Source organism: Pipistrellus hanaki (assembly GCF_964339955.1).
Source record: "Pipistrellus hanaki genome assembly, chromosome: 19".
Lineage (NCBI taxonomy): Eukaryota > Metazoa > Chordata > Mammalia > Chiroptera > Vespertilionidae > Pipistrellus > Pipistrellus hanaki.
This window is the reverse complement of record NC_140521.1, coordinates 22,595,099-22,609,070: the sequence shown is the minus strand read 5'-3', so window position 1 is coordinate 22,609,070 and position 13,972 is coordinate 22,595,099.

Below are 13,972 nucleotides of genomic sequence, written 5' to 3'. Positions count from 1 at the left end.
CCTGAGGGGAAGCACAGCCTGAGGGAAGCACAGCCTGAGGAGAAGCACAGCCTGAGGGGAAGCACAGCCTGAGGGGAAGCACAGCCTGAGGAGAAGCACTGCCTGAGAGGAAGCACAGCCTGAGGAGAAGCACAGCCTGAGGGGAAGCACAGCCTGAGGAGAAGCACAGCCTGAGGGGAAGCACAGCCTGAGGGGAAGCACAGCCTGAGGAGAAGCACAGCCTGAGGGGAAGCACAGCCTGAGGAGAAGCACAGCCTGAGGGGAAGCACAGCCTGAGGGGAGGCACAGCCTGAGGAGAAGCACAGCCTGAGGGGAAGCACAGCCTGAGGGGTGGCCGCTCAGAGACACAGCACAGCCCCCAACGCTGGCACCACTGGGCCAGCAGCCTGCGGGGCCTGGTCACACATACACACACACACACACACCACCCACACTCACACCACACACCACTCACACACACACACCACACACACCACACACCACACCACACACACACACATACACACACCACACACACATACCACACACACACCACACCACACACCACACCACACCACACCACACACCACACACACCACACACACACCCATACACCACACACACATACCACACAACACACCACACCACACAACACACACACACACCACCCACACTCACACACACACACCACACACACCACACACCACACCACAGCAGACCACACACACACACCACACACACACACACACACCACACCACACCACACACCACACACACCACCCACACACACACACACCACACACACACACATACACACACCACACACACACACCCAAACCCACACAAACACCCACACCCACACTCACACCCACACCCACCCACACCCACACTCACACATACACACACATACACACACACCCACACACACCCACACCAGACCACACCCAACCAAACCCACACCAACACCCACACCCACACCCACACCCACCCCCACACTCACACTCACACTTACACATAAACACACACACACCCACACACATACACACCCCCACCCCCTCCCCCACCCCAACCCTCACCTCCACACCCACACTCACACTCACACACATAAACACACACACACACCCACACACACCCATCCACACCCACACCCACAACCACCCCCACACCAACACCCCCACCCCAACCCCCACCCACACACACACACTCACACTCACACATACACATAAACACACACACACACCCACACACACCCATCCACACCCACACCCACAACCACCCCCACACCAACACCCCCACCCCAACCCCCACCCACACACACACACTCACACTCACACATACACATAAACACACACACACATACACACACACACACCCAAACCCACACCCACACCCACACCCACCCCCACCCACACGCACACCAACCCGCACCCACACCCACACCCACACCCACACCCTCACATACACACCCACCACACACTCACACACACACACTCACACACACACACACCACCACACCACACACATACAAACATATACACACCACACCACACACACCACACACACCACACACACCACACCACACACACCACACCACACACACCACATACACCACACCACACCACACACACACACACACACACACCACAAACACACACATCAGACACACTCACATGCACCACACAGACCACACACACACACACACAGACCACACACACACATTAATCATATACACTCACATACACCACACCACACACACACATGCACACACCACAAACACACATACATCACACACACTCACATGCACCACACACACCACACACTCACAGACGCACACACACCACACCACACCACACACACCACACCACACACACCACACACACCCGCCACACACCACACACACACCACACACACATACATCACATACACTCACATGCACCACCCCACACTACACACACCACACCACACCACACACACACACAACACCACACATACACCATCCCCCCACACACACCACACACACCACACACACCATACACCACTCTACACACACACATACAAACACCACCCACACACATACACCACAGACACTCACACCATACCACATCACACACACACCACACCACACACTCACATACACACACCACCCACCCACCCACACTCCACACACACATATACACACACTCATATATACACACACACCACAGACACACACATCACACACACTCACATGCACCACACACACCACACACTCACAGACACACACCACACCACACACACAGATACACACACCACACACACACACCACACACACCCATCACATACACTCACATGCACCACACACACACACCACACACACACCAAACACAAACCACACACACCACACACACACCACACACCACACACACACATCACACACTCACATGCACCACACACACATCACACACCACATACACCACACACTCATACACACACTACACACACACCACACACACCACACACACATACATCAGACCCACTCACATGCACCACACACACCACATACACCACACCACACCACATAAACCACACCACACACACCACATACACCACACCACACACACAAATACACACACACATCACACTCACATGCACCACACACACCACACACTCACACACACACAAATACACACACCACACACACATACATCACACACTAATATGCACCACACACACACACCGCACACACACACACCATCCACACATAAATCACATGCACCACACACACACCACACACACACACGCCCCACACACCACACACATCACACACACCACACACAAACCACACACACACACACACCACAACACACCACACACCATAAACACACATCACACACACTCACATGCAACACACACACATCACACACACCACATACACCACACACACATACACACACTATACACACACCACACACACCACACCACACCACACCACACCACATAAACCACACCACACACACCACATACACCACACCACAGACACACACACAAATGCACACACACATCACACACTCACATGCACCACACACACACACACCACACACACACACATACACCACACCACACACACAAATACACATACACATCACACACTCACATGCACCACACACACATACACCACACACACACACATACACACACCACACACACATACATCACACACACTCACATGCACCACACACACACACACACACACACACCACGCACATACACACACCACATACCTATATGCACACACCACACACACATCTATAAACACACACACCCCACACACACACACACCACACACCCCACACACATACCACACACACACACACACTCACACACATATACACACACACTCATACATGCACACCATACACACAAACGCTCACACACACACACACACACACACTCACACACACACTCTCACACACACACTCTCTCTCACACACAGACACACACACACACAGTCACACTCACACACACACTCACACACACACACACACACTCACACACTCACACACTCACACTCACACACACACACAGTCACACTCACACACAAACGCTCACACACACACACACTCTCACACACACACACACTCACACACACACTCACACACACTCACACACACAGTCACACTCACACACACACTCACACACACACACTCACACACACACTCACACACACACTCACACACACAGTCACACTCACACACACACTCACACACACACACTCACACACACTCACACACACACACACACAGTCACACACACACACACACACACACACACACACACAAGACAGGGCCAGGTGCGTTCAGAGGAAATCCATCCCGAGGTCTGAGGCAGGTTTGGTCTGAGATTCACACCGAGAGAAACCCAGCCACTGCCCGGCATGGAGACCCCCACTGAGCCGCCCGTCCGCCCAGCCCGCCCGAGTCAGCACCTGAGAGGCTTCTGATCGTCAGCGACCCGGGAACTGTGTCCTAAGCACCCTGCAAAAGGGCTCAGGACCGCTGACATCTCAGAGATGGGAGGGTGGGGGGGACAGGCTGTGAAGGGGGAGAGAGATGGGAGGGTGGGGGGACAGGCTGTGGAGGGGGAGAGAGATGGGGAGGGTGGCGGGGGACAGGCTGTGGAGGGGGAGAGAGAGATGGGGAGGGTGGCAGGGGGACAGGCTGTGGAGGGGGAGAGAGATGGGAGGGTGGCGGGGGGACAGGCTGTGGAGGGGAGAGAGATGGGGAGGGTGGCAGGGGGACAGGCTGTGGAGGGGGAGAGAGAGATGGGGAGGGTGGGGGACAGGCTGTGGAGGGGGAGAGAGATGGGGAGGGTGGCGGGGGACAGGCTGTGGAGGGGAGAGAGAGATGGGGAGGGCGGGGGACAGGCTGTGGAGGGAGAGAGAGATGGGAGGGTGGGGGGGACAGGCTGTGGAGGGGAGAGAGAGATGGGGAGGGTGGGGGACAGGCTGTGGAGGGGGAGAGAGATGGGAGGGTGGGGGGGACAGGCTGTGGAGGGGGAGAGAGATGGGGAGGGTGGCGGGGGGACAGGCTGTGGAGGGGGAGAGAGATGGGGAGGGTGGGGGGACAGGCTGTGGAGGGGGGAGAGAGAGATGGGGAGGGCGGGGGACAGGCTGTGGAGGGAGAGAGAGATGGGAGGGTGGTGGGGGGACAGGCTGTGGAGGGGGGAGAGAGAGATGGGAGGGTGGGGGGACAGGCTGTGGAGGGGGAGAGAGATGGGGAGGAGGGTGGTGGGGGACAGGCTGTGGAGGGGGAGAGAGATGGGGAGGGCGGGGGACAGGCTGTGGAGGGGGAGAGAGATGGGAGGGCGGGGGGACAGGCTGTGGAGGGGAGAGAGATGGGGAGGAGGGTGGCGGGGGGACAGGTTGTGAAGGGGAGAGAGATGGGAGGGCGGGGGACAGGCTGTGGAGGGGGAGAGAGATGGGAGGGTGGGGGGACAGGCTGTGGAGGGGGGAGAGAGATGGGAGGGTGGGGGGGACAGGCTGTGGAGGGGGAGAGAGATGGGGAGGGTGGCGGGGGGACAGGCTGTGGAGGGGGAGAGAGATGGGGAGGGTGGGGGGACAGGCTGTGGAGGGGAGAGAGATGGGAGGGCGGGGAACAGGCTGTGGAGGGGGAGAGAGATGGGAGGGTGGGGGGACAGGCTGTGGAGGGGGAGAGAGATGGGAGGGTGGGGGGACAGGCTGTGGAGGGGGGAGAGAGATGGGAGGGTGGGGGGGACAGGCTGTGGAGGGGAGAGAGAGATGGGGAGGGTGGGGGACAGGCTGTGGAGGGGGAGAGAGATGGGGAGGGTGGCGGGGGGACAGGCTGTGGAGGGGAGAGAGATGGGGAGGGTGGCGGGGGACAGGCTGTGGAGCGGGGAGAGAGAGATGGGAGGGTGGCGGGGGACAGGCTGTGGAGGGGGGAGAGAGAGATGGGGAGGGTGGAGGGGGGAGAGAGATGGGAGGGTGGCGGGGGGACAGGCTGTGGAGGGGAGAGAGATGGGGAGGGTGGCGGGGGGACAGGCTGTGGAGGGGGAGAGAGAGATGGGAGGGTGGAGGGGGGAGAGAGATGGGAGGGTGGTGGGGGACAGGCTGTGGAGGGGGAGAGAGATGGGGAGGGCGGGGGACAGGCTGTGGAGGGGGAGAGAGATGGGGAGGGTGGCGGGGACAGGCTGTGGAGGGGGAGAGAGATGGGGAGGGCGGGGGACAGGCTGTGGAGGGGGAGAGAGATGGGGAGGGTGGCGGGGACAGGCTGTGGAGGGGGGAGAGAGAGATGGGGAGGGTGGAGGGGGGAGAGAGATGGGAGGGTGGTGGGGGACAGGCTGTGGAGGGGGAGAGAGATGGGAGGGTGGCGGGGGGACAGGCTGTGGAGGAGGGAGAGAGATGGGGGGGGGGGGACAGGCTGTGGAGGGGGAGCAGAGGGCAGTGCAGGGAGGAAGGGAGCCGGGCTGTCACTGTGGCGGCTCGGTCCCCCACCGCGGGGAAGAGCCGCTGTTTAAAGGCCCCGGAAAGGGCTGCGTGTCCTCCCGGCTCGGCGGCGGTAAGCTCGGAGGGGAGGCTGAGCCAGGGGTCCGCTCCGGGAAACGGGAGGCGCCCAAGGCTGGAGCCATGATCTGAGGCTCCCAAGGATCGGCAAAGCCTGCGGAGACTGGGCCGGGGTTGGAACAGCAATCTGAACCACGAGGCCTGCTCCGAAGTGCGGCTGGAAATGGTCTGGGAGCCTTGGGGTTCGCAGGCTGAACAGAGGGACTGTCAGGTGAGCCAGGGCCAGAGGCGCCCCTTAAACATCGGTGCCGGGAGGAATCCCACATCTTTTTCTCTTTTTAAAAATATATTTTATTGATTTTTCACAGAGAGGAAGGGAGAGGGATAGAGAGCTAGAAACGTCGATGAGAGCGAAACATCGACCAGCTGCCTCTTGCATACCCCCCACCGGGGATGTGCCCGCAACCAAGGTACATGCCCTTGACTGGAATCAAACCCGGGACCTTTCAGTCTGCAGACCGACGCTCTACTGCTGAGCCAAACCGGCTTCGGCAGGAATCCCACATCTTTGTACAAGGTCAGACACGGGGGCCCTGAGTCGCGGAGCATGAATGCACCTGCGTGGAAGCCTGGGGTCCGGAGCAGCTTGACTTCAGGAGAATTAGTGATGCTCCCAGCACCCATGGCGGAGTCCTCCCGCCCGAACGGCAAGGACGCGGTGCTCGGGGAGAGCAGCTGACGGCCCCTGCAGGGAGTTCGCCAGCTCCAGGGGACGGCACAGTCTCACACCAGACGCCCTCCCTCAGGCAGCCTCAGGGCAGGGCCAGGAGGTCCCAGGCCTGAGGGAACCTCGCAGGACTGGCCTCCTCCGGGGAGATCCTGTGAGGAGAGGGTGTCTCTTTTGTATGCTTTCGTTCTCGTTCTTTCGTTTGTTAGGGAGGAGTGTTTGAGGACGTCTCACTCATTGAAAATGTGCCTGCTCCAGCCCAGCCGGTGTGGCTCGGTGGTTGGGCATCGAGCTATGAACCAGGAGGTCACGGTCCGTTCCCAGTCAGGGCGCATGACTGGGTGAGGGCTTGGTCCTCAGTGTAGGGTGTGCAGGAGGCAGCTGACCAATGATTCTCTCTCACTGATATTTCTATCTCTTCCTCTCTGAAATAAGTTTAAAAATATATTTTTTAAAAAGCTTGCTCCACGGGTGGCGACCCTACAATACAGGGTACAGATGACGTGTATGGAATTGTGCACCTGAAATCCGTGTAATTTTGTTCACCAGTGTCACCTCAATACATCTGATAAAAGGGAAAAATTTTTTAAATAAATTAATTTAAAAATAAATAAATAAATGTTTGGAAAGAAGATGCTCCTGTTCCAACACCACTCTTAAAGGGTAAACATGCCGAAACCAGTGTGGCTCAGTGTATAGAGCGTCGGCCTGCGGACTGAAAGGTCCCGGGTTCGATTCCGGTCAAGGCCATGTACCTTGGTTGCGAGCACATCCCCAGTAGGGGGTGTGCAAGAGGCAGCTGGTCGATGTTTCTCTCTCATCGACGTTTCTAACTCTCTATACCTCTCCCTTCCTCTCTGTGGAAAATCAATAAAATATATATTTTTAAAAATAAATAAAGGGTAAACATGTTTTATCACATGATCTAGCCATCCCACCTCCGGGTGTGCTCCCCGGAGAAGTGAGAGCTGTGTGCCCAGTTTGCCTGGACCACAGGGCTCCCAGCGGCGGTGCGACCGCAGCCCCAACCGGGAGCAAACCGAGGGACCGGCACTGACCGGGCCAGCCCAGGGGCCCAGGCCGCTGCATATGACTCGGCAACAAATAGGACACACAGCTCCACGCGGAGTCTCCGTCACACTGAGTGGAAGGAGCCAGGCCACAGTGAGAACATGCGGATGATTTCACAGGCGTGAAAGCCTGGGTCAGTGGTCAGCAAACTCATTAGTCCCCAGAGCCAAATACCAACAGCCCAGCGATTGAAATTTCTTTTGGGAGCCAAATTTTTTAAACTTAAACTCCTTCTAACGCCACTTCTTCAAAATAGACTCGCCCAGGCCGTGGTATTTTGTGGAAGAGCCACACTCAAGGGGCCAAAGAGCCGCATCCTCTACTGGTCCGTGTGTGGTGTGTGTGTATGAGTGTGTGCCGTTTGCTGATCATGGCCTAGGAGATGCGGAGGAATCTACAGCAACGGGAAGCAGGCCCCCGGTCCGGGTGGGGGTGGGGGTGGGCGAGGTGGAGAAGCAGGAGGAAGGGACGACAGAGGCCACGAGAGCACTTGGGGCTGCAGGCATCTTCCTGACCTTGACTGTGGTGGTTTCACGGGCGTGTATTTATGTCCAAATTATACACATGACGTACATGCCGTGTATTGCATGTCAATTCTACCTCCACAAAGCTCTTCTCAAAACAGACTCACCCTGCCGAAACCGGTGTGGCTCAGTGGATAGAGCGTCGGTCTGCGGACTGAAAGGTCCCGGGTTCGATTCTGGTCAAGGGCATGTGACCGAGACAGTCGCAGAAAGCGAGCGCAGGGGGCCAGCCGGCCGGGAGCAGCGGAGACTGCGCCGAAGGAGTGCGTTCCGTCTGGCTGCCGCGTGCGCAGCCACAGACGGCGCTCTGCACTCTCCGGCAAACCAGTGGCTCGATAGCAGAGACATCGTTTCAGAACCGCTTTCGGGCCCTGGCTGGGTAGCCCGGTTGGTTAGAGCCTTGTCTGGGTACCCCCCAGTTTGTGGGCTCAATCCCTGGTCAGGACACGCAAGAATCAACCAATGAATGCATAATAAGTGGAACAACAAATCAATCTTTTTCTTTTTCTTTAAAAAAAATTTTGTCGAAACCAGTTTGGCTCAGTGGATAGAGCATCGGCCTGTGGACTGAAAGGTCCCAGGTTTGATTCTGGTCAAGGCATGTACCTTGGCTGTGGACACATCCCCAGTAGGGACTGTGTAGGAGGCAGCTGATCAATGTTTCTCTCACATCGATGTTTCAAACTCTCTATCTCTCTCCCTTTCTCTCTGTAAAAAGTCAATAAAATATATTAAAAAATATGTAACTTTATTGATTTCAGAGAGGAAGGGAGAGGGAAAGAGAATCATTAATGATGAGAACCATTGATTGGCTGTCTCCTGCACGTCCCCTACTGGGGATCAAGCCCGCAACCCAGGCCTTTTCCCCTGACTGGAATTGAACCTGGGACCCTTCAGTCTGCAGGCTGATGCTCTATCCACTGAGCCAAACCAGCCAGGGCCTCTCTCTCTTTCTAAAAAATCAATAAATAAAAATTTTAAAAATGCTTTTGGGAGCATTTAAGATCTTGCTCCCGTATGTCACCAGTTTGGCTCAAATAAACTCTTATTAAAATTCAATAAATAAAAAAATAGAAAAATGTTTTAATTTTTCTCCTCATATCAGAAAAAATCATTGTAGTGCCTATGAAAGTGATTAAACGTTGCCTACACAGAAGAAAAATAAAAGGTTTTAATACATAAATAAAGGTTTTGTTTGGTCTTCCCAACAACTCTGTGTGTTTGATAGGAATGGCTCCATTTTCCAGAGGAGGAAACTGAGGTTCAGAGATGTCACTAAGACTCCAGCCGAAGGCCAGTGAAACCGGGATGCTGACTCTAGGATGCCAACTCCTCCTCCTCCTGGCCTGAGTCTTCCCCGCCCCCACCCCCCAGGCCGGAAGCCCTGCAGGCCCTGCCCGCCCCCCTGCACCTGTGATCGCAGTAGCTCCGTTTCCTCCGGGAAAAACCCTGGAGGAAGCAGCGGTCACTTCCTACCGGAGGCAGCAGCAGCGACCCCCGGGGCAGCCACGGTTTGGATGGAGAAAGAGCTGGTGGACATTCCAGAGAAAAAGTCAGAGACACACAACTGTCCGTTAGAATGCCAGGTTTTGTCTTTGTAAATTCCCTTTTTCTTCAGGGGGAGGGGTAATCCTCTCCTAAGGATTTCCACACACCCTCCCCATTGATTTTTAGAGAGTGGAAGGGGAGGCAAGGCAGAGAGAGAGAGAGAGGAGAGAGAGAGAGAGGGAGAGAGAGAGAGAGAGAGAGAAATAGATGTGAGACACATTGATTGGTTGTCTCTCACACATGCACAGACTGGAGCCGGGGATCAAACCTGCAACCCAGGTACATGCCCTTGACTGGGAATGGGAACCAGTGACCTTTCGTGGGTCGGGGCCCATGCTCTAACCGCTGAGCACACTGGCCAGGGCTATGAGTTCCATTTTTAAGGAGTTCACCTGTGTCTGAGTATATTGGGGTAATAATGCAGGTAAGTTCATGTTAAGAAAACCAGTATGTAAGAACTTAAACTTGCAAAATAGATTTGTTTATTCATTCCACAAATACCTCCCCCTGGTATGTGACAATCTGAACAGTTAGCAGGGCAGGCAGGCACGGCTTAGGGTGCTTTATGGGGATTAGCAGCTGGTCCTGAAGACACAGTGTGGTGAGTTCTATTGTGTGTTTAATCCATTCTGGCTGCCAAGCGAATTCCGCAAACCGAGGGGCTCAAACAGCAGAAATCTCACTGCGCAGAGTCCGGAGGCTGGAAGGCGAGGTCAGGAGCCAGCGCGGCAGGTTCATTCTGCCGCTCTGCTCTTGGCTTGTAAGTGGCTGCCTTCTCATCGAGGGCTCCAATGACCTCTTTGTGCTCCGGGAGAGAGGGGGAGGGGAGGAGGGGAGAGAGAGAGAGAGAGAGAGAGAGAGAGAGAGAGAGAGAGAGGGAGAGAGGGAGAGAGAGAGAGAAAGAGAGAGAGAGAGAGAGAAGGAGAGAGAGATTTGTTGTCCCGCTTGTTCATGCATTCGTTGGTTGGTTCTCGTATGCTCCCTGACCAGAGATGGAGCCCACAGTCTCGGCGTATGGGGGCGATGCTCCCTGGCCAGGGCCGGAGGACGTCACATTTTGAAAAGTATGTTTTTATTAGTTTCAGAGAGGAAGGGAGAGGGAGAGATAGAAACATCAATAATGAGCCCGGCTGGTGTGGCTCAGTGGTTGAGCATTGACCGATGAACCAGGCGGTCACAGTTCGATTCCTGGTCAGGGCACATGTCCGGATTGCAGGCTCAATCTCCAGTGTGGACGTGCTGGAGGCACGTGATCAATGTTTCTCTCTCCTCTTTGGTGTTTCTATCTCTCCCTTCCTCTCCCTTCCTCTCTGAAATCAATAAAAAAAGAAAAAAATTGGGAAAAAAAAAAAAAGAAAGGAAAAGGAAGCATCCATGATGAGAGATCATTGATCAGCTGCCTCATGCATGCCCCCTACTGGGGATCATGCCCACAACCCAGGCATGTGCCCTTGACTGGAATCGAACCTGGAACCCTTCAGTCCATAGGGTGATGCTCTATCCACTGAGCCACACCGGCTAGGGCACGACATACATTTTTGAAGACAGGATCAGTCATAATGAAAGGGGAGGAGAAGGGAGCTGGTGCATTTGAGCGCCTCCTATCTGCCACTTCATGTAAGTTCACTCATTCACTCAGTGGAACCGGGAGGTGCCTGACAGAGGCAGCCGTCTCCTCTCCAGGGCTCTGCCAGAGTGCACCCCGGCCCGGCCCAGAACGGGCCATGGCCTTGTGGGCAGAAGGATGCATCCTCCTCCCCTTACCCCCGCCCAGGCCTGGCCGTAACACACCGTCATGTCCCCGCGGAAGGGGACGCGGAGTGTGAGACGGGGCCTCAGGAGGGGAGGAGCATGAGCCTGACCCGTCCGCCGGAGGACGGCGGCCGGACAGCCTGCCTGCCGGGGCGTCTGGGCAGAGGCGGCGCGCTGGGCCGCGTTCGGCCGGTGAGGCTTTGTGGTTGTTGGTTACCAGGCGCACCGGTTAACAATGCGGGTTTTTCAATAGGTGAAGTTACACATATGTTCAGATATATGTGATTTGATATGTATGCTATTTTGTTGTATTGACAGCAAACTTCGAAACTTCGCATGTCAAATTTGCTGGAGGTGTTAACATCATAGATATTTTTACGCTTAAAAATGTCAAATTTCGTGCCAAAAAAAAAGAGAGAGAGCATTTGCAGGAAGTTGTAATTCATTACTTTATTTGAAGAAAAGTGCTGCTGAATACTTCGGGAAGCTTCTGGTGAACATGCTCCATCTCAATTTACTTGTGAACGCTGGTTGAAACGCTTTAAAAGTGATGATTTCGATGTGAAAGACAAAGAACGTCCAAGTCAACTGAAAAAGTTTGAAGACCAACAATCACAAGCATTACGGGATGAAGATGCATGTCAAACTCAAAAACAACTTGCAGAAAGATTAAACCATTTCCAATCATTTACAAGAAATGGGAAAGATTTTTTTTAATATATATTTTATTGATTTTGTACAGAGAGGAAGGGAGAGAGATAGAGAGTTAGAAACATCGATGAGAGAGAGTCATCGACCAGCTGCCTCTTGCACACCCCGTACAGGAGATGTGCCCACAACCAAGGTACATGCCCTTGACCGGAATCGAACCCGGGACCCTTCAGTCCCCAAGCCGACGCTCTATCCATTGAGCCAAACCGGTCTCGGCTAATGGGAAAGATTTTAAAAGAAGGAAAATGGGTGTCAATTGAATGAAAGACAAATGGAAAACCAAAAAGTCATCAGTAAAGTGTTGCTTCAACGACACGAAAGAAAGTCTTTTTTTGCATCAAATTATGACTGGCGATGAAAAGTGGATTTATTTTGAGAATCCCAAATGCACAGAATCATGGGTTGATCCAGGTCAACCATCAACATCGACTGCAAGGCCAACTCGCTTCAGAAAGAAGACACTGCTCTGTGTTTGGTGGATCAAGGAGGGGCGGTGTATGATGAGCTTCTAAGACCAGGAGAAACCATTAATACTGATCGTTACCAACAACAGATAACAATTTGAACCATGCTTTAATCGTGAAATGACCAGAATGTGCCAGAAGACATGGCAAAGTAATTTTGCTTCATGATGACGCAGCATCACACACTTCAAAACCAGCTAAAGACACGTTAAAAGATCTTGCCTGGGAAGTATTAACTCAGTCGCCGCATTCACCAGCCCTTGCTCCTTCAGATGGCCACTTGTTCCGATCGATGGCACACGCACTTTCTGAGCAGCACTTCAAAACGTACGAAGAAACATTTGGAAAATTGGGTCTCTGAATAGTTTGCCTCAAAACAAGAAAAGTTCTATTGGGACAGTATCCACAAATTACCTGAAAAATGGGGGAAATGTGTAGCTAGTGATGGACAGTACTTTGAATAAAACACTTTCAATGTTTCTCTTGAAATGATTGTGTTTTCTTTTATTACAAAACCCACCATTATTAACCGGTACCTAGTACAGCAGTGAGCCAATCCTAACATATGTGATAGTATACCCAATATACAGATGAGTAAACAGAGGCTCAGAGAGGTTGATTAAGTAGGTGAAGGTCACACAGCTCATAAGGTATACAGCAGGAATTTGAACCAAGCTCTGCCTGACTAGACATCCCTTTCATTTGCTCTTTTCTTTCTGCAAACAACTTTTTAAAAACTGCATAAGGAATATGTGCAGAGTTTTGTGTGAGTGCAGCCTAATTCATTTAGTCAGTCTCCGGTTACTGAGGGTTCTCGCCATTCCCCCACTGTCATAAGCAATTCTTCAGTGACTGTCCTCACAGCTAAACCTTTATGCATAATCCTTAATTATTCCTTTAGGATGAATTCTCAGCGATGGAATTTCTAGGTCAAATACTTGCATGCTTTTTTAGACTTTGGAAAAACATTCCCAAATAAGTCTCATGCTCTTTCTACTGCACATACTGGCTCCCACGTGGCCTGCCAGCGACAGGAGCTGCCCTGAGCGTTCTCTGGCTTCCCTGACACAGGCATCGGGAGGCAGGGCCCAGAGCGGCTGCCTGCATGTAAATCTCTGAAATCAACTGAATAATCAAACCCGCGGGTCAGCTAGCTCAGTGGCCAGTGGTTCTTACACAGGCTCCAAGGAATGGGCTT